We start from the raw sequence: 23,366 nt of genomic DNA on the forward strand, positions 1-23,366 counted from the left end.
ATGACTTATCGCATTCATCAATAATTCCTAACCCTAATTTGTCAGCCCACACAATCCGACTCGGTAAGCATCGATTAAGTGCTTTCTGACCACGATTATGTGATAATGGGCTTTAAGTATTCATGATTACTAACTCTCTGTTTTGTTTGTAGGTTATAAACTTGTCGAAGATCAGGTTGTTAATGAAATTTATTTTAATCTTCTTCAGAATTATAACTTGAAATTACTTAAAGATGTGAACTTTAGGACTAATTTCTACTTTGAATATGTTTGTATATGTGTTCAGATATGGCGGAAGATGATCAACCGGCCTATCCATTTGAGCATAAGCACAATATGTGCGCTATGCTACAAGTAACACCTGAAAATGAAGAAATAGCTCTTATGATTCGGTGGCTTCAACGATCTAGTATAAGATTTGCTTTGACTGAGAGCCTGGTCTTATACAGGAATCATTTACTTGATTTTTGGAATTCAGCCCAGTTGATTGATGATATAAACGATAGGCGGATAGAGGCTACCGTGGCAGGGCAAGAAATCCATATAACAAAAAGACTAATTAGAAGATATCTGGAGCTTCGATATGATGATCACAATCCAATCCACTTCACAACTGATCATCTACTGAGGATATTTGTTGATACAATGGGATATCAAGGGACAGTGCACGAACGACAATTTTAGAAGGGCATGCTCCCAAATCTGCACAGGTTCTTAATTCACCATATTATTCAGGGTTCTTAATTCAGTGCGTGATTTGGCCAACGCAACTGTTGCCATAGTCTATGACCTTCCATTTAATTTTTCAAGAATGATCTTTAAAGGCATGGTGGACATATTGAAGAAATATGAAAATAAAAGATTTCTAGCCTATCCTTGATTTCTTCAAATTATATTTAACCAGGAGTTGGAAGGTTTGCCTACGATTGGTACCACACATGTGCTACAAAATCCGAACACCTATAAAAGAATTGCACCTTTAAGTAGCACAAGCAGGTTCAATCCTAATGTTGAACTTTATATACTATCATGGTTGGTGAACCATGATGCTGAAATCATGCAAGCACCTGACTTAACCTTAGAGGAAAAGGAGGATGATGAATTGGAAAGTGATGATTCAGGTGATGATGGTAACAATGATAATGGTAATGAAGGCAGAGCTGGAGGTGACTTTATTGATGTTGTACAAGTTCAAGGGGGAGAACCAACCCATACCAACACCACCAACCACACCCTTAGCCACACCACCTCCCTCACCACTCCCAACCCCACCTCAAACTCCACCTACACTGACTCAACTCCCACCTAATTACCTAAGCCTAAGCCCATCCCACACCATAACCCAACGACTAACCCAAACCCATGACCATGAACCATACTATCCTGAAACCATCCCGACAGACTTACAAAACCAACCCATACCAACACCACCTCAATCACCAACAACAACCCAAGACCAATCCCATACCCAAACCTCAGACCAACACATTCAACCCACCAGACCTACCCAATCCACACCTGAGCAATTACCACAAACCCATACCACTGTACCTAGACCTGAACCTTTCTCTACATCACCACCACCAACCCCTCCCTCTAATACTTTTCTATTACAAAAAACTTTGACTTAATCTGCCAAAACATTTATTTGAAGGGAGAAAATGTTGAACTCAAAAAGGAGAATAATGATTTGAAAGCTCAGTTGGCCCAGACACTTTTACAGATTCAAATCCTGGAGTAGGAGGTTGAGAAAACCTCAGCTGCCCCAAAACAGGGGGAGAATATTTCACATGATGAGGCAACTGGGGCTGACAAGGCGGTGAATGAGAAGATTGTGAATATGGATACAAGGGTTAAAACAGTTGATACTGATGGTTTGACCTGTATATTGAATACATAAGATGGGTGTGATGATGAGAATAGTGGTGAAAGAATGATATTTGAGGAAGATTGTGAAGCTGACAGATCTGGGGGTGAAGAACAAGATTATGATGTTAATAATGAAGTAAACATAGTTGAAAGGGATGATGATGATGTGTTGAGAAAGGAGAAAGATGTGGAGGATGAAGTGGAGAATCTGAATACTGATCAAGTGGCTACAACAGATATTGCTACTGATGTTATGACAGATGTAACAACTAATGTTATGACAGATATGATGACTGCCACTGATGTGTAGATAGATATTGTAATGGATGAGGGAGCTGCTACTGAAGAACTTGTACCTACAGAACCAAAAACAGATCAAGTAGGTTCCAAGAGAGTAGAGCAGGATGCTGAGATGGATGACTTGGAGAAGGATATTGATGACTTTCCATCAGAAACAGAGGAGGAAATGAAGAGAAGATTAGAAAAGGGAAAAGTTGTTTTTGATAGTGATGATGAGGAATAAGAGCCTGTTAAGGCAAATGCTGATGAAGAGGAGGAAGATGAGGATACTGCTGCTGCCAAAAGGCTTGAGCAAGTCTTAAAAGAAACAAGGGAGAGGGAGTACATTGCCTAAACCCTATCAACAAAAGAACTGGCAGAGCAGGAAAACCTAATTGAACAAGCCAACATTGCTAAAGTCTTTGATGAAGAAGAGGTAGAAGATCAGGAGGTGATTGAGACACTGATTAATATGAAAAAGGCTAAAGAAATTGATAATTCATTGGCTATAGTTGTGAGTATGTTCCCTTAATCAAAGAAACAACATGAAAAGGAACCTCAAAAGGAACATGAGAGAAAAACTGGTGAAACAATTGATCAAATGAAGGAAAAACTCTCGAAGTTGCATGAGGAGTTTGTAAAGAAAGTCAACAGATTTGCAAAGGTTTATATGAGAAAAAGAAAGGCCAGTGAACAGGCTGAGAACGAACAGTCTGCAAACAAAGGAAAAAGGGATGAAAAGAATAAATATTTTGTTGAAACTCCTGAAGAGCAAGAAAGCCCGTTAAGGCCAGTTTCAATACAAATAATAAGGCCAGAAGATGTTACTGAAGATGTTCCAAACCCTGATGAGGAAAAGATTGATGCAGTGTAAACCGAAAAAGAAGATACAACTGAAGATGACAATGATGAGAACCAGGGTGAAACATCCGAAAATGTTAATATTATGTCCCCACAAGTAGAATGACAGAAGAACAAAGTACGAATATTAAACAAAGCTTGAATGAGGCTAAAAGGAAAAATCCTTTGGTTATAAAGCTAATCAGTCATTGATTCAAATTTGAAGATCTTGCCTCACTAACTGACGATGAGTTACAAAGAAAACTGAACAGAGAAAGGGATACTATAAAGAGATGATGGAAAAGATGAACATGGATAGTCTAAAGTTCAGAGAATATCTAAGAAAACACAATTTTTCTGAAAAAGACCTAACCCACTTCAAATTTGAAGATCTTGAAAAAGCCTGCAATACAACAAGAGAAGCTGTTGAGAGAGAAGAGAAAGAAAAATTTGCAAAAGAAGTAGTTTTGGCTGAGAAGATTGAAGCTCTGAGAAAGAAATTTGCTGGTAAATGTGGTTATCTGATTGATAGAGGCATGGCACCTGAATTGGTGAACAGCTTGTCTAAAGCTGCTGTTGAATCTCACTATAACAGACTATAGACTGCAAAAGAAAAATAAATCAAAGAGAGATCAACCTAAACCCTCAGTTAAACAATCATGGGAAGATCAACCTGAACCTGAACCCCCTGTTAAGAAAAGAAGAATCATGACTTTGAGAGAGAAACAAAAGGCTGAAAAGGAATCAAAAAGAGCTGAAACACAAGAAATTCCTATCCTGGTGGAAGTAAAGCCAGAACCGGATGAACCCACTGATCCATGGGATAATGAGGAAATTATTTAGATTTTGAAAGATATGATGGTAAAGCAGAAAGGGATGAATGAGAAAGTTTTTGACAATTTGGGTAAAGCACAGCTGAAACAATTGTTCTATGAGCAGAAAGCAAAATGGGAAAAAGTATTGTTGGAAGGTGTAAACACAAGAAGCTTTTGGAGTCAAAGGGCCTACCAAGCCAATGAAGTCTGTTCCAACCGGGCCCTCAGCTTCAAGGACACATACTTCAACTAGCAGGGGTGAGTCAAGCAGAGGAGGAATTCAAAGGGAAGAAAGAGTCCAAACTAACATAGATCTACCTATGACACTCTACTATGACTTAGTCTGTCAAACTCTGAAAGTAATCATGCAAACTAGACTGTTAAGGAAAATAATCTTCAGAGATGACTTTGCAGATTTCAAAAGAGAGCAATTGGAGAAAATGGCAAAACTTAAACTATATAACTATCATGATTACAGAAAGTTGGCTGGGAGACAACAAAATGAGTTGTCAAAATTCTTGAAGAGTGAAGCTGAAAAGGGATTTCCTTTGTTGGATCAAAGAAAAAAGTGGAAGCTGACAGAAAATGTAAAGACAAGGAGAGGAAAAAGAATGAGCAACATAAGGCATGCGGAGTTTGGCTATCTCTCTAAAGTCAAAAACAATAATCCACTCTCGAACATGAATACGTGCATTAGTATGAGAAGGTGCATGACAAGACCCAATTATGAGGTGCAGAAGAATGGTAGAATCACTCAAGTGGACAACAACAGCAGAGAAGACCACTACATTCTTCGCAACTCAGATGGACTTATAATGGAGATCATTAGAAATGATGAAGACCTGACCTTTTTGCACAGAGAAGATATGAGGGATATTTTGGAATTAAAAATTCCTAAGAATCACCCTCAGTATCAAATTCTATCCATCATTCAGCAAACGGCAGGATCAGTAATAGTTGGAAGAAGACAAGCAGCCCACAACGCAAAAAGAAGATGATTCTTAGAATAGGGTTTGCTTTGTAATGTCCACTAGACAAATTTTCAACTATGTAATATTTTGAGTTTGATATGTAAATATGATTTTGATTTGATGTGTATTTTGACTAAGTGTAAGTAAACTTAGAGATGTTTTGAGACAGCTGAGGTGTTCCAATCTAAGGGAGATTGTTGAATCAAGAATTTGACTTGAAATGTCTTATGGATGATTAAGGGAGACTGGAATCTTCTCAACACTCCTTTGAAACGTTTAATTATGGAAACCGAGCACACTTGGACATCCGAGCAGGGTTTTACTTGTCCTAGCAAGGTATTTTCCCTATCGGGCAAGGTTATCTTCTTGAAGTCTTCTTAAGTGTTAATCCGAGCAGGGTTAACTTCATCTAGCAAAGGTGTTCTTCAAGCCGAGCATAGTTTGCTAACTAGCAAACTCTTGGCTAAACCAAGCTTTTGAAGCCAAGTACTTGGAAGATCTAGCAAGTTTTGATTAATAAACTGTAGTCCGAGCATGCTTGTTGAAAGTGATCAACAAATATTCTAAGTACGTTCTCCAGCAAGGTTCAACCCCGAGCAAGCTACAATGCTACCAGCACAGTTCAAACAGTGTTAATAGCACACTATGGTTTGCTTAATAAGTTATCTTCTAACAAAGGGTTGAAGGGATTCATGAAGAACAGTTTGCTCGTAGGACCATATCGAGCAAAGTTTGCTATGGTCAAGAAGTTTGAAGTCAGCTAGGTGAGTATTTTCTTAGGAAAATACTCTAAGTAAAGTCTACCGGGAGAACTGTTCACGAGCACACTTCAAGGTTACTAGGTCTACTCGTAAAAGACAAAAGGCACAAAGCCTACTCGGAGAAGACAAATGACAAAAACTCTACCCGGAATACCTGTTTTTATACTTCGTATATTTTTGAATATGTAATTTGATTATCTACCAATCATTAGGGTTTCTAGAAGGAATGACAGCTGTCAGGAGGCTGGCCTATAAATAGAATGATCTAGGGCACGCCTCCTACGGACGTCTTTAGCAACTTTACACTCTTCAGACATAAAAGAATATTCCTGATTGAGTGTGACGGTTGTCCTAGGATTAGTATGGATAATAAATTCCTTACAAGAAACCCTAATCGATTAACATTTGTACGAATCCTTTCTATAAATGGAAATCTTTTGAGTTATTTTTTGTGTTTGTTACATTTATTAATCCTTAAGCAACAACGATGTTTGTTTATGATTCCGCCGTTAACAAACAGTTTTCTTACATAAAATAGAAACCATCATCAACCCTCTTATCGAAACATTTACTGTGTGGGTTATGATTTTATTGTGAGTGTGAGTGATCAATCTGGGACTGACAGATATGTATCCATTCGTCATGGAACGTTGACGAATGGGGTATAGCGAATGAGTCATTTGCTATACCATTTTATTACTTAATGTAATGAAGACGAATGAAGGCCATTTGTTACGGAGTGTGTAACGAATGGCATTCGTCTTTTATATATAGGATGATCCAGCCTGCATAATTTAAGTGTTGTTAAAGTATTTTCTCACCAAGCTGTTACTCTACCAATTTACTCACACACTTCATTTGCCAATTAAGCTATTACACACAAACGCATATCATATAACTAGACCCACGTTGTTAATCAATATGAATTGATCAACCTAATGTAGCTCAAGCTTTCTCAAGTGGTATCAGATTTATCTAGGGTTAGATTGTGTGTGTGTTAAGGTAATTATTCATGAATTGATTGGATAATTTACTGTTTGAGTTTTAATTATAGATCTAAAGTTGATATTATTGATATTCATTGAATTAACATGAGGAGATGTTAATTAGATGATGAATTGATTGAAATTCGATTCGGTTTTGGTAGTGTGATCCTTGTGGTTGTATAATTGTGTTATTGAGGTGGTTTGGATATGGTATTTGACTGAGATTGTAGGTTTTGGAAACAGAGGATATCGTTTGGTGTATTTTATATTTTCGGACTGGTTTTGGTTGGAATTGTGTGTTCAAATAGGTTTGGGTTTGTTCGTGGGATTGAAACGGACATTTTATGTGGTGATTTGTTAGATATGATTGAGAATTGAGTATTTAATCCATTGATTTGTGTTCGTCCAAATCATGGCTTGGATTTGGAAATTTCAGATCTGAAACTCCATTGTTGAAGGTTTGATTGTTCATATGATTCATTCGTTATGATAAATTCACCCATTCGCTATAAGATTGGTAGCCATTCGCTATCAGGATCTAACTGATTTTTTACACGTGTCAAAGTTGTTGCAACTGAATAACTACCTTATTCGTTAATGTATATGATTTGTTATCAGCAATTCGTCATTACTAAGGCATCAATCATTACTACAACCCATTCGTTCCAAGTTCATTCGTTACTCATTCCGTTATAATATTCGTTAACCTATTAAGGTGTTAATTCGTCATCTTTGAATCTCCATTCTTTATCGTTATTCGTTATAATCATTCGTGAAAACTGAGGTTCATTCGTCACGTGATTCATACTCCCATTCGTTAAAATAATCCATTAGCCACTGTTCACAATTCGTTATCATATTCATCCATTCGTTCTATCCATCCGTTACAAATATTTTAATTTAAACCTTTAAGTATCAAAATTTATATACTTTTGAGATGGCTGGTTTCTACGCAATGGCATCTCAAAACGTGTTGATGCAACAAATGTTACATCTCGATGTTGAGATCGTATCTCATTCAAAATGTCCTCGTTTAATGAAATTTAGTGATTTTGCAAAATGGGAACCATGATTTCGAGCTCGTCTAGGGTCTGTACATCCAGACTGTTCAAGATGTCTTGACAATGTTTGTACGATACCTATGGTCGGTAGTGAAACCACTGGGTTTACTCCAAAGGCTTTTCCTCAATATTCTCAAGAAGAAAAGAAAGCTTTAGAGATTGAAACAAAGACATAATCCACATTAACAATGACATTACCCGACAATATTTTCCATCAAGTGGGAAGTATTAAAATTTATGCTTCTTTGTTTCAGCACATTAAAATAAGAATTATGGGTAATAAGTAGGAGAGTAAGAAGATGATGCTAAAGTTTCATTTTGAAATTTAACTTATTGAAAGGAGAGACAGTTGAAGAGATGCTTACAATATTTAATCATCTGATAGGTGAGATGAATAAGCTAAAGATGGAACCTAGTGAAGTTGATAAGATTGATACTGTGAAAAATGCTCTTCCAAGTTCTTGCTCGACGTTTCTCATGGTACTTAAAGAAAATAGTTTCTTTAAGAATGAAGATGTTACTGCAATGGAATTTATGCAGAAGATTGAAGATAGAGAGTATGACTTGAAATGTCAAAAATCATCAAAAGAAACTCAAGATCCGACCTCATATGGAGGTTGTTTACCTTTGAGTAGCAGCTCCAATTAATGCATTTCTTACTCAAACTCTACAAGAATGATCATCTTCCTATAGTGATCCAAATGTGTGTTTCATGGCTTTCGGGTTTAATGACAACTCTAGTGGATCAACTGCTAATGTCATCACTGCATCACCAAATGTAAACATGAAGGAGGCTGAATATAATTTTGCTTTTCTTAGTGCTTTCATGACATCCTATGAAAACTTGGTGGATAGCAAGATCGCTACAAGTGAATTGACTGATGAAGATTATGATCAGACTGATCATGATGATCTAGAGTTAATGGATCTCTAATGGAACATGGCTATGATTGTACGTAAAGTGAAGAAGTTTATGCAACGAACTGGAAAAGATTTACCATCTTTGAACAAACGGGTTGGTTTTGATAAATTGATGGTCAAATGTTACAATTGCCCAAAGTTTAGTCATTTTGCTAAAGAATGTGATAAGCCAAAGAAAGTATACATTGGTCTCCACTCTCAAGACAGAAGTTCAGGAAAGACTTTTACTGAGGTGAAAGATAAGCCTTCTAGGGGAGAGTGTTCAAAGGTTGCATGATCACAAGCTTTACTCACAGTTGAAGGGATAGATTGGAATCAACGACTGTTGGGCAATGGAGGTCAAGCTAATCTGGCAATGTTCGAGCAAAATAAGAATTTTCAAGATGCTAGTTGAAACGGATTGCCATCTGAAAATGAATCAGAGACATAATCAGATTCTAATGATTTCTGCAATATGCAACCAACGTCGTTTGCATGCATGGCTATAATCGATGAGGTTTGTTCTTCTTCTGTAAATTATCATAGAATGTGTCATGTTCTGTTTGTGACACTATTAAGTCTAAAATTGATTTAACTAATGCTCAAAATGATTCAACAATGAAAGAACTGGCTTCAATAAAGGATACATATAGACAAATTTAGAGTCACAAATGAGATCTAAGGAAAAAATTGAGGGATTGCCTATAAGTAATCATGATCAGAAAGCATAACATTCGGTGAAAATACCCATTAATTATAAAAAATTTCAATAAATTCTCAAACAAAGAACTAAGATAATTGAGCTTGAAATTGAGGTTCTAGAGTTTAAAAGTAAATTAGACAAGTTTCGTTATCTTAGTTCTTCGTTTGAGAATTTCTTCAATCATTGAAGATGTTGTTGAACCTGAAATTGTGCACAAAGACCAGAACATTCCATGTTTAAATCACATTCTGTGTAAACCTCAAGAATTTGAGGAGGCTGTGTACGGTTCAAGCACATCTAAAGTGAACACGAAAAATCAGCTAAGGTTAAGGCTAAGAAATCAGAAAAACCAAAGATTTCTTATGCGGATTTGATGTGTTTCATCAATCCAGCATCTTTGAATGAAAACACTTGTCCATTGTTTAAGTTAAAAGGTCTTAACAAATAGTTCACTGAAAAAAGGCATTCCACTTAATCTAATCAAGCCCGAGTTAGTTGAGAGTGTCTTTAACAATGAAACCTCAAAGATACAAGATGTTGAACATGCATTTGCTTAATCCAAATTATCAAACACAACAGATCCATTGGTTAAAGCCAAACAATTATTAAAAATCTGCTAAGAAAGTTCAATTTGTTAACTTAACTGGAACTGACACGTTACAGAGGTTTTCTAATTGTTCAAATCTTGATTTTATATGAAAAAGAAATCTGTTACGTTTGACGACTTGAATAAAGTGCATGTTCCTGGTGTTTTTAATCAACCTTCTATTGCACCAGTTTCTGACAAACCACAACGTACGTTTGTTGATATGAGAACATGTTTCTTATGTGGCGAACGTGGTCATGTTGTAAGAAACTGTGGAATGAAGAATCACAGAATATGCATCCGTTTATCAAAGAATAATCCAAACCAGTTCCTTTGATTAAGGAAATTCTGAAAAGACCCATGGCTTGTGATGATGAGACTCACATCATGTTTTCCAATGTGAATCCACGCAAGGTGATTCATGTTGATGAAAGCGGTGTTAAGTTAAAATCCAAGTTTGTTTCTACGGAACCAATTTGTATAAATGATAACACAAATGTAGTTCAAGCTGCATACTTGAGATGAAACTCGAAAAGGCCAGTGACTTGTTCACAAGCAGCTAAACCGCATTTGGATTCAATCAAAATTAACTCTTCAAGTGAAATTAAGGAGGTGCATAAGACTAAGGCATGGGCTGGCTTTTTGAACTAATCATTTTACCTATGTGCGCAGAGTTTATCCAAGACTATATATCGTGAAAACTGGATTATGGATAGTGGATGCTCTCAACATATTACCGGTAGCATCAGCCTACTATCCAATGTCAAGAATATTCAAAGGGGTTATGTAGCTTTCGCGGGTAATTCTGGGGGAATGATTACAAAAGAATGAGATGTTGCAAATGGTCGTATTACATTTGAGAAAGTAAATTATTGTGATAAAGTGGATCACAATCTGTTGAGTGTGTCTCAAATTTGTGATAGGAAGTATACCAATGTATTTACTGACAAGGAGTGCATAATACTCAAACCAGGTTATGTCATTCCAGTAGACAAACTGAACATAAACATAATTAAAATCATTCAAGAATCAATCTCAATCAAGCACAAGTCAATCTTCAAGTTACTTGCAAAACAATTCAAGTTAAAGATCAAAATTAACTAGTTAAGAATCTTGAACAAGAACATAAAGTTTATGGATGAATACTTAAGATATATGGCTGAGTTTCTTGATGAATATGGTCCCTAGCTGATGTACCAAGTTGTCCTAAGCCTCCTTCTTCTTCACTTGGTCACACAAGATGCAAAAACGACTTTCTTTGAAACCCTAGATGCTGCCAAACGGAAGTTTTATGGCTGGTTGATGCTGATTTCGGGATTTAGGGACTGTTAGGGTTCTTTTTTCTTTTGTTTAATTAATATATTATGTATGTAAGGCTTCTAACTTGTGGGCTTGGGTCGGGCCTTGAGTTGTAGTTTTGAAACTTGACCAAAAAGGCCCCTAAAGTCTTCCAACTTAACTCTTTTTTCACCATCTTTCATAAACCTACAATTAACATTTAAACTTTGTAAATTATTGCACTTAACCCCCAATACTTTCATAAAATAAACAATTAAGCATAAAAAACCATGATAAAATCATAAGGAAAGTAAGTGTGTTTTACAACACATCAAACATCCCCACACTTAAGACGTTTTCGTCCCTGAAAAAGATTTGACTGCAGTTGGATCAGAATCGGAAAATCATAGTCAAATCAAACATATAGGTTAGATTTTAAAGCTCAGAAAAACGCAAAAAACCGCGATCATCGATATTGTTGTCCACCTAAACCCATGCCTTAATCTTTACCGGGACAAATAAGATCTGGCAATAATATTACTTAGTGGTTTACACAATTAAGACCCGCTTATTTTTAGCTTTTACCAAACCAGACCACCCCAACTTGACTTAAACCTCAAAATTAGCATAATTAAAACTTTGTTGCTCAATATTTTTGTAACTACAGCAATATCTGAAGAAATCATTCCAGATGATCCAGTACAACACAACATTCAAGAGGATCCTGTGGCACCAGTAGCTAAACCACAAGTTGTTTCTCAACAAGTATAACCGCCAACGCAGCAACAACAAGCTCAAGTTGCTCCTTCATTACCGTATGACAAGGAGCACAATATTTATGCATTCGTACAAGATAACTTTGCGGATCAAGACGTTTTCGGTGATATTATTGCATTTTTACATCGATCCCGAATCTTCTATGCTACAACTGTTGAGGTTCATATACATTTTAGCGTGATCCGTCATTTAAGGGATTCAACAAAGTATGTAGAGTCCGAGAACCACATCGTTGTTGAGATCAACAAGACGACTATCACAATCACTCCTGGGGTGATACGTCGGGTGCTAAGATTTACTGATAATATGGATTTGCCATGTGAGTTCGATAAAGTGCTAATCCGTGGATTATTCCAGAGATTATTTTATACCGGAGCCCTGGATCGTTCCCAATATAACCAGGCGTAATTTTGTGCCCCATACATGTAGTTATTGCACGTTTTGATCCATTGCCATGGGGGACAAAAAGGTGGCAATGACGAATGTTGGATAATGCTCCAATCCGCTTTCGTTGCTCTTATATTGAACAAACCGTTCAATTTCTCTAAGCTTATTTTCTACAATATTAAGGAGAATTGTCTGGTTAAGAATCGTCGGAACAAGTTTCTTACGTATTCACGATTCATGTAGTTATTTATTCAAGACTTGATTCTTGATCTGGTGATTGATCAGTAGTTACAAAATGATGGGTTGAAATTAGAACACATGACAGCTGATACGATGAAAAGAATGAAGACATATCACAATCAAGAACTAGAGGATCATCCAAGGACCAAGCGTTTAATTGGTCATTTGGCGAATTCTGATTATGTATGTCCTTCTAATGACTGTTGGATCCATGACGACTCGGATTCTGAACGTGAAGAGGGACCAGGTGGGAATGATGGTGGTAATGATGAGGGTGGAAAAGGGGGTGATGGACGACATGCTGAAGTTGAGGCAGCCAGTTCATATGTTGCTCAACGTAAATGTAAGGGCAAGGAAAAGCTTCAAGATCAACCGCCTAAACGTCAGATTAGGCATGGTCCATGTGTGCCTAGGTCGTCTGTGCAACAAAGGTCGGTGGTGTCGCTTACTGTTAGCTCCCCGGAAATGACTCTTACGATGACTGCATCATCAGATCCGAGTTTTGGCTCGAATCCTCAATTGATACTATCTCCCATGCCTACACCTCATGTAACATCGACAGTAACATCTCCAGCTACTACAACGATGGCGATTCCTCCTTCGGCTTTATCATTTATTAGAATTAGCCATCCACAAGGTTCGGTGCAGCCTGTACCATCTTCATTACATACCTTGTTATCTACACAGCGGATGGGCATGCTCCTTAGTCTGATTCATTTATACGAGAATCAGATGGCAGCCGATCATCAACAACAAGACCAGATGTTGAGGAATCAAGGAAGACTAATGAGTTATATCTCTTACTGCCAGAAGGAGACAAAGGAACTCCATGAGATTGTCAAGTCTCAGGGGGGAGAAAATAAAGGAACAAGAGGATATCATTCTTCAGTTGACATATAAGGATGACGCGTTGAAGAAGCTAAAGGCTGATGATACTAATAAGGATCCTGATGCTGCTGGTGCAAGTGGCAGTGAGCCGAAACAAGCTCACGATTCATCTGCAGCAGGTACTAGTAGTGGTAGTGGTGAGGGAAATGATCGGCAGATAGTAGTTTATCAAGATACTACTATTGTCAAGCCTATCGAGTCGATCAAAGCCAACACCATACTATTTATGGATTATAAGGTTAGGATGGTGATGAGTACTGCCAATGCTGACGAGATCGAGGAGGGAGAGTTTGTTGATCATGCCCTCTCTTGTTATCAGATTTCTTTATTATTGGGGTTTAATGATTAAGATTTCGATGCATTGGAGGCCGATGAATATGTTGAGGTATTTAATGATGAGGAAATCATGCTTGATACGAGTATTCCACAGGGGAATACGTCGTTTATTTATGAGGACGAGGAGATGGAAATCAAAGATGTGACGGCAGAGGAGTACCCTGATCTTTATACACTACCAAATGTTGATCAGGGTGTTCCATCATTCACTGAAGAACACGTTAAAGCTACCAAAGATCATATTGAGAAGACAAGCAAGACGAAAGAGAAAGTGTCGGCAAAGAAGTCAAGCTCGTTGGATCCTGATACTGAGGGTTGCTTCGGGTATCACAACAAATCCCTGACCTCGAAGATAATCGAGGCTTATCGGTATGTTGATCAATAGCACAGGATGGATGTCAGTGCACGCGCCAAAGCTAATCAAAAGACTGCGTTCAAGGTCGCGCGAACACTCAAAGGTGACATAGTCTCTTGGTTATATGATTCAGAGTTGTGCGTATGTATTGTCAAGTGGGTAAACGGCTTTCAGTACTTTCACTATATTATAGACATTCTCTCACTGCCGAGGTGGGATGTGCGGACGCTCACCAATCGGCCATTCATTAACCGTGGTGGAAATCAATTAGCAGGATGGTTTCACAAACATCTGCTCTTTGAGGTCAACCACGGGTTTAAATTCTTTTAACTGTAGGTGCCAACCAGGAAATACATCAATGAGATTGATCCTTGTACTTGTTGGAGAAAACTCATACTTAAAGTAAAACCGCCAAAGACTATGAAGCGAGTAGCGGTGAAGACCTTTCCGCAAGCTCTTCATTTGTCATATAATCGGTGGTACTACGGCAACAAAACGGGCGAGGCGGCCATTGTTTTAGGCAGAGGGCTGAAGAGTAACTTTATTCGAGTCATAGACCCGCTCGTTAATTTATCCGAGCCAGATAATGCGGTGTTGTTCGAAAACAAGATCCTCATTGCAAGACATGAAGATTATCACCACGCTATGCAATTCCAATGCGTTGTTCGTGTTTGTCATGCGTTTGGGGTTCATAGTTGTGCTGACTGGAAGTTAAAGAGGTTCAAGTAATCTAAAGTCAAAGAGCATGAGACGAGGGGGTGTTTGTTAGTGCACAATTTTGGTCGTCTCGAGTCTTTGGAATCGTTTGTATTATTATTCTTATTATTATTATAATGTAAGGGTATTTTAGTAATTACAAGCCAATTCTTTAAAGTTTAAGTAGTCATTCGTTAAGCCTGTTTAATGAATGATTGTTCATTGTTATTCGTGTCCATTCGTTAAGGATGCTTAACGAATGGAGCTTAATCATTATTGATATGTATCCATTTTTCATGGAATGTTGACGAATGGGGTATAGCGAATGAGTCATTCGCTATAACATTTTGTTATTTAATGTAACGAAGACGAATGAAGGCCATTCGTTACGGAATGTGTAATGAATGGCATTCGTCCTTTATATATAAGCTGATCCAACCTGCATAATTTATGTGTTGTTAAAGTATTTTCTCTCCAAGTTGTTACTCTGCCAATTTACTCACACACTTCGTTTACCAGTTAACATATTACACACATACTCATATCATATAACAAAATCTGGTTGTTAATAAATATGAATTGATCAATCTACTGTAGCTCAAGCTTTCTCAGCCATGGATCATGAAGTGATGAAATCCAACACACTAAGCATCAAGGGAGTCTGAGCCTCCGTTGGCCTCTTGGTTTTCTTGAGATCTTCAATTTCGCATAGGATCATCTAGTTGGTTTTGTTCTGCTGCTCCATGTACGCATTAACATGTGAAAACATAGCGGAAACATCATTGTTAGAAGTTACCATAGAAGTGGCAGCAGAGGACTTTGAGCCTTGGAAAACTGAAGTTTGCATCTTGCTCCTAGCAGCGTTGGTATTCTGTACTCCCGCAGGTGGAGGAGGCATCGGCAATGAAGCCTTTGATAAGAGAGAAAGTGATGAAGGAATGGTAGTTGAAGCAGAGGTTTTTGAGAGGCCATTGTTATTTGGTATAGGTTGAAAAGGTTGACAATTGATGAGAAATCTTCTGGATTAGAGCACCACTTGCCCCACGGTGGGCGTCAAATTGTTTTGGTCAAAAATTGATTTTATGGATAATGCAACCAAATATTAATTTGTGAGGTAGAGTGCTTTTATAATAATGATGATTATGTAGCTAAAGTTGGTATGAACACAACTCTTAAAGTAAAACGGATTTAACATTAACGTTTCGACTTAGGGCGTCGGCGACAACATTCGCTTTACCGGGATGGTAGCGAATTTTGCAATCGTAATCACTAGGAAATTTGGCACATCGTCGTTGTCTCATGTTGAGATCTTTTTGGTCAAAAATATGTTGAAGGCTTTTATGATCTGTAAAAACTACACATTTTGTACCATAAAGGTAATGTCTCCACATTTTGAGAGCGAAAACGACGGCACCAAGTTCGAGATCGTGAGTTGTGTAGTTCTTATCGTTGACCTTTAGTTGTCTTGATGCGTATGCGATGACTTGACCTCGTTGCATGAGAACACAACCAAGGCCTTGATGGGATGCATCGCAAAATACTACAAAATCGTCATTTCCATCGGGAAGGGTTAGAAGAGGAGCATTGCAAAGCATGTCCTTAAGAGTACAAAAGGTTTCCTCTTGCTTCGAACCCCATTCGAATGGTTTCCCTTTATGAGTGAGAGAGGTAAGAGGCAAAGAGATCTTAGAAAAGTTTTGAATGAATCGCCGATAATACCCGGCCAAACCGAGGAAGGATCGAATTTTGGTGGGGGTCGTTGGAGTTTTCCAATCCTTAACAGCCTCAATTTTAGCGGGAACAACATGAAAACCTTTTTCGTTTATGATATGTCCTAAAAATTGAACTTCCTCGAGCCAAAATTCGCATTTGGAGAATTTGGCATAAAGTTGTTCGTTTCTAAGGAGCTCGAGAATGGAACGCAAATGATGTTCATGTTCGGCTTAGATTTAGAAAAAGATAAGGATGTCATCAATAAAGACCATAACGAATTTATCAAGGAATGGTTTGCAAACGCGGTTCATGAGGTCCATAAATACCGCGGGTGCATTTGTTAACCCGAAGGCAATAACCAAAAATTCGAAATGTCCATATCGAGTACGAAAAGCGGTTTTAGGAATGTCTTCTTTGCGAACACGCAATTGATGATAACCCGATCGAAGATCAATTTTGGATAAACAAGTTGCGCCTTGAAGTTGGTCGAATAGGTCGTCGATTCATGGCAAGGAATAACTATTTTTGATTGTTAGTTTGTTAAGTTCTCGGTAATCGATGCACATACGAAACGAACCATCTTTCTTTTTCACGAAGATAATGGGAGCGCCCCATGGAGAAGAGCTTGGACGAATGAAACCTTTATCGGAAAGTTCTTCGAGTTGGTTTAATAATTCTTGCATTTCCGACAGGGCTAGATGATAAGGAGCCTTGGCCACGGGCATCGCGCTGGGCACAAGATCGGTTTGGAATTCAATCGGACGAACGGGAGGAAGAACGGTGACATCATCAGGAAAGACATCAAGGAAATCACGAACAATAGGAATATCTTGGATTTTCCTTTCCTTTTTGTCTTTTATCACCGCGTGAGTTAGAAACGGAACGTACTTTTGGCGTAAGTACTTTTGCGATTAGGCGCACGACATGAGATTAAGATTCCTAGGAGTAGTGTTGCCGAAGACTTTAAGGATTTTACCGTTGATGAGCGGAATGCGGATGAATTTATCGAGACAAACGACTTCGAAAAGGTGCAAGGATAACCAATCCATGCCTACTATGACATCGAAACTTCCCAGATGCATCAGGATGAGATCGATGGAGAATTTATGCTTGAAAAGAATGAGAGAACAATCGCGGACGACGGAATTGATGGTAATAGAATTGCCATTGGCGAATTCAATGGAGAACGGCCGGGAAAGCTTAGTTCGATGCATCGCAAGTTTTGACTCAAATTTCAAAGAAATAAAACTTCTATCGGCACCCGTATCAAATAAAATAGAAGCCAAATGATTGTTCACCAAAAACATACCGTTCACCACATCTTTTGCCACTTGTGCTTGATTTGCATTCATCATGAAAGCTCGCACTTGATTGCCATGGTTGACTTGAGGTGCTTGTTGTGGATGTGGAGGTGGTGCTTGGATTGCTTGGATGGGTTGGAAGATTGGTGCATTGAGTTGGGGAATTTGGGGTTGGTAGGTTTGAATTTGGTAAGCTTGGGTTTGATAGTAAGGTACATTCATGGTTTGATTAGAAAAAATGAGGCGAGGGCAATTGTTGCAGAAATGGTTTGGATCTCCACAATTGAAGGAAGCTCAGGGTAGTTGGGGTTGGTTTGGTGGGTAGGATGCATAACGGTTTTGGGCATTTTGGGAAGTGGTTCTTGGTTGGTTAGGCTGGTTAGGTTGGGTTTGTTGTGCGGATCGGCATGAGGTGTTGAGATGACCATAACGGTTACAAATAGTGCATTGGCGATATGGTAAGTGTGATGGATGGTGACGTTGGCAATTGTTGCAAAGTGGAAAGGTACCGGTGTAGGGTTTTCGGTTTTGAGGTGGGGCTTGGGTTTGTTGTTGTGGTTGGGTTACAACAATGTTTCGGTAGTTGTTTGTGGGTTTCTTCTTGTTGTTGTTGTTATTGTTGTGTCGGGAGGAGTTTGAGTAGTTGATGGCTTGTGGTGCGGGCTCAACTTTGGCTTGGGGAGCGGGCTCGGCTTTGGCTTTCTCAGTCGTTTTCTTAATGGTGAGGGTACCCGCTTTTACGTGATTTTCTGACAGCGCGCCGGCCAAAGTGATGGCATCCTCAAGGGTCATGGGTTTGCTACTCATAACAGAGTCTCGGATTTGCATGGGTAGACCGCCAATATATTTGTCAAGCTCGCGCTCGGTCGGGGTAACCAAGTGTGGGACAAGGATGCTAACTCGTGAAATCGGAGCGAGTAGGCGGCATTATCACCGCTATCTTGTTTTAGGTTCCAAAATTCTTCCTCAAGCTTTTGGAGCTCGTGTTTGGGACAAAATTTTTTCATCAAAAGCGCTTTGAGGTCGGACCATGGAAGAGCCATAGCCACCACGGACCCTTGAAGGTGCATCACACTACCCCACCATGTTAGAGCGGTTTTTCTAAACATGTTTGAAGCGTAGTTTGTCTTTTTCGCTTCGGGGCATTCGCTATGCCGAAACACACTTTCAATCGATTCAAACCATTGCAACAAGGTAGTTGCACAGTTGGTTCCAAAGAACTCAGACGGGTTAGCACTAGTAAATTGCTTAAGCAGCTAAGATGAGGGTTTGGGTTCAACGGGTACAACAACGGGTGCGTGTTGGGTAGCTTGGATTTGGGTTATAAATTCAGGTTTCACAGCGGCCATTTGTTTGGCGACGAGAGCGGCTATACGTCGGTTGGAGTTCTTGCGCGGTTGGCGTCTTAGCGGAGGAATGCTAAAATTTATAAATAAAATGGGATAAGTTTTTGGTAAAAGAAATGAATATATGAGTGTGTAAAATAAAATAAGATATCAAAATTATTATTATTATTATTATTATTATTATTATTATTATTTGATTGTGAATCCTAGAGTTAGTAAGGAGAAGATGTTAGTGTTACGTAAAATATAAAACTTTTTTTATAAATAGCAAAATCGTAAACAAAACGTAAATGATTTTGAGTTGGTTAAAGCTTGAAAAATTTGAGATTTTGAGATTTATAGAGTCGGAAAATCGTGCATGAACCACCATGACTTGATATTCCAACACTAAAAAGTTAACACCATGTTGGAGTCTAAACATGTGCACGAACAACCACGACTTTTTCCTATTTTCGACTCAAATAACAATATTAGCACAATAAATCGAGATACAACGTCATGTCAAAACACTAGTCCATGAACCACCGTAGTTCTATTGTTTTAACACCGAAAATTAGGATGGCGACCAGAACGCTCGCATTCGACTACTTAAAGTATTGACATTTATAACAAAATTTGTGGCATAGAAAATGAGCACTATAACTCAACTATCCCAGGTAAGTAAATCACCTTCGATTCTTTGAATCTTTTTGTCAAATGGTCGTTTTATAATGTCTCGTTTTCTATGATGGCTACAAATCCGATATAAACACAACCTTTAACGGATTTGAAACAACGGGATCCAAGTTAATCTTGTAATCCATAAAACACAATAAAAATCTACTTTTGCGTTTTAAGGTAAGGATACCTTGGAAATACTATGAAAGTGTGTGTATGTAAACATTTAGGATATTGGTGAATTTTAAACAAGTTTATAAATAAACATGCGATATGAACAATAAAATAGAGTAAACACGTATAAACACACGTATAGGACGCTAAGCATAACAATTATAGGTCGTTACGTCTAACCACCTATCCTAATTGGTCGTGGCTCTGATACCAATCTATCACACCCCGAACAAAGGCGACGGAACATGCCGAGGTGTAACGATTGCCCATAAGCCCATGACACTATTTAAAGCGACAATATTTAACAAACTCATTTCATTTCACAACATCGAAAATGTCACATAACAATATTCATAAGTCGAATACAACAACATATCACAAAATGTAGCAAATCAAAGATTGTCCATTGTTACTAATATCCTAAAGGTATTTGTAACGTTTTCTCCAAGCATCCAATATCAAGCTAAATGCAAACCTGTAACATTTCATAAAATAATGTTTGTCAACACAAAGGTTGCAGAGCAATTCATAGTTTTGAGCATATATGTATATAATAAGAAAAGTCACAATCTTGTATACGAAACAAACAAATAAATAGCAATAATTTGGATAATATGTGGTTGCTAATAAGAATACATTTGTGGCACCGTCTATAAGAGAATACCAAATAGATTCGGATTTCATGAGGTCATTATTAAGAATACATTAACGGCACCGTGCTATAAGAGAATACCAGATAGTTCACGGATTTATGAATCAACCTTCCAAAAGCGGTAAACACATAAGCATATAATCATGTAAGCATAGAACACCAAATCGAACATTTATTTGAGTAAAGTATACAATAACGTTTGTGGTTTAAGACTCAAGTATAAAGCATTTGATTTGAATAAGTATGAAATGTCACCCCAAAACAAAAGATAGAAAATGGGGTATGAAGTTACTCACGTTCAAGTAATAAACTTGAAAAGTTGGAAATTTGAAGATTTGTCGGAATGACGGGTTTAACGTATGAAGCCTAAACAAAAGAAAGTCTTGAAGATCTAAGAATTTATAAATACAACCCTTTAAAAATGTAAGTTTGCTCGAAACCGGGTTAAAGTATCTAACCATAATATTTACTTAACCAATGTTAAGTAATAAGGTTGGAAAAATGCTAAAATGCAAGTTTCATTGGGATAAAGATACTAAAACGGGTATTTAATGAGTGTTCAGGTTGTTGGTTCAGGTCTTGATAATTGGTCAAACCTAAAGTCAACTTTCCAAAAAAATGAATGTTATGAGATAACTCAATAAAACTTTATAAGACTTAACCAAGTAGGTAGATCTATTGTTTTAGAACTAACAACGTACGTTAAGCGAGTGTTCGGTTTTGTCGGTCCAAACTATGTTATGAGATCAAGTTGGATCCAACAATTCCAAGTACTTAAGAAAATAATCAAAATCAGTTTGTTAACTATTTTTAAAGAAATATACAAGTCTTGATAGCTAAAAACACACTTGTGTGTCTTAAGCAAATAAAAATCGGATTGGTTCGTTTTCCATCTCACAATATGTTCCTTGATACTTTCCACATGCCCAATTATCATAGATCTTGTATAATAATTTATAAATGAAAAATATTTAAGTTTTACAACTAAAAAGTTAACAACAAGTCTTTTAAGCAAAAGTTTCGGTTTGGTTGGGTTTCCATCTCCCAACGAGTTCATAGATGGATTCCACATGCTTAATATTAAAGAACTTGTAAAAAATGATTTTTGAAACTCGAATCTAAAATTAAACATGTTTAAACAACTATTTTAACAAAACTAGTAAAAAGTTCGGTTCTTGGTTTGGACTATTTACGGTTAAACCGAGGTTAGTCTCTACAAACCTCCACCATGAAACTTCATAAATATGACAACAAAAAAACTAAAAAGAGAGCATAAATTAAACAAGATTAATATGTGCAACAAGTTATGTGTGTGTGTATATATCAAGAACACGAAGTCCTCCATGAAGTATTGCCTTACGAGGTCCGAAACTTAACCAATCGGAGTCGGGAAGCAACTACCAAAGGTAACAAGGGGTGTGTATTATATATATATATTGTACCACCATATTCAAGTAATAAGAATTAGTTAGAACAAGGTTAGATTTTAGTTTGACCTCAGATTCGAGAGAGATTTTGGAAACGATGAACAACCAAAATGGTGTATGGAGCCATGTTTTTATAATGGTAAGAGTATGGTTCATACAAATAGGGTAAAGATGCATGCGATGGTTAAAATGGTCAAACAAGTTTTTGGTAAATTACAATAATAGTCCCCAAAGTTTGGTTTAAGTTAAGGAGTTTTAAGGACCAAAAAGGATGTTTTCAAGACCCAACAAGTGTAAAACAATATTGTAACATAAAATCCATCATTTTGATTATATCATAAGCTTTGGTTTACAAAATGGGTCGGTTTATATGATAAACGAATACAAAAATGAATACAAAAGAGACCCGAAATTGAAGAATATCACACTGAGTTTGAGTAAAACCCTTCGCGGCTGGTCGTGCTTTATAGGTTTGTTCATTTCCATGCATGTCGGTTTTATGTTGAAAATCCACTTGCTCCCAACTGCCCGACATTCTGGGGGTAGCTCAATCAAGTTCCAGATTTGATTGTCATGCATAGATTGCATCTATGCATTCATGGCTTCTTGCCATTTATCTGATTCCAGATCTTAGTAGGTTCATTATTTGATCCAGCTACTAATAGGACTTCAGGACCATCTAGATGCCATAAGTATCATTCAGATTCTTTGCGAATCCTATTACGTCTTCAAACACCAGTGTTTATGTCTGATTTACAGCAACAACACCTTGTTGATTAGATGTTCTAACCTCCTTAGCAGTTGTTTGTGGGTCTTGAATTTCTTCAAGATCGGCAATATTATTTCCAGTTCCTCGATCGAGAATTTCCTTCTCGAGAAAGTGACCCTTCCTTTTAATAGAAAACAAATTTGTAACGAGATGGAAGAAATAATATCCGCTTTGGTTATAGTATCCGACGAAACTAACCTTTACGCCACGAGGATCGAGCGTGTCATCAGAATCACTGGTGACATACGTATCACATCCCCATGCTCTAAGGTAAGACAAATTGGGTTTACACACATGACATATCTCATATGAGGTTTTGTCACCGTTTTTAGTTGGAGCCAGATTGGCAATACGGGCGGTGGTCATAAGAGCAACTCCAAAACGAGTGAGGCAAGTTAGTTTTACACATCATACATTGAACCACGTTTAGCAAGGTTCGATTTCTCCTCTCGCCCATGCCATTATGTTGGGGTGTGTCGGGTGGAGTGAGCTGTGAAACAATTCCATGCTCTTTTAGATGATTGATGAACTCCGAGCTGAGATGTTCTCCAACTCGATCTGGTCGAAGTATTTTAATTGTATTTTTGAGTTAGTATTTC

The sequence above is a fragment of the Bidens hawaiensis genome, unplaced genomic scaffold (genome assembly GCF_021521415.1).
Source record: "Bidens hawaiensis isolate Kalapana, Puna unplaced genomic scaffold, B.hawaiensis_p1.1 tig00000142_1, whole genome shotgun sequence".
Taxonomy (NCBI): Eukaryota; Viridiplantae; Streptophyta; class Magnoliopsida; order Asterales; family Asteraceae; genus Bidens; species Bidens hawaiensis.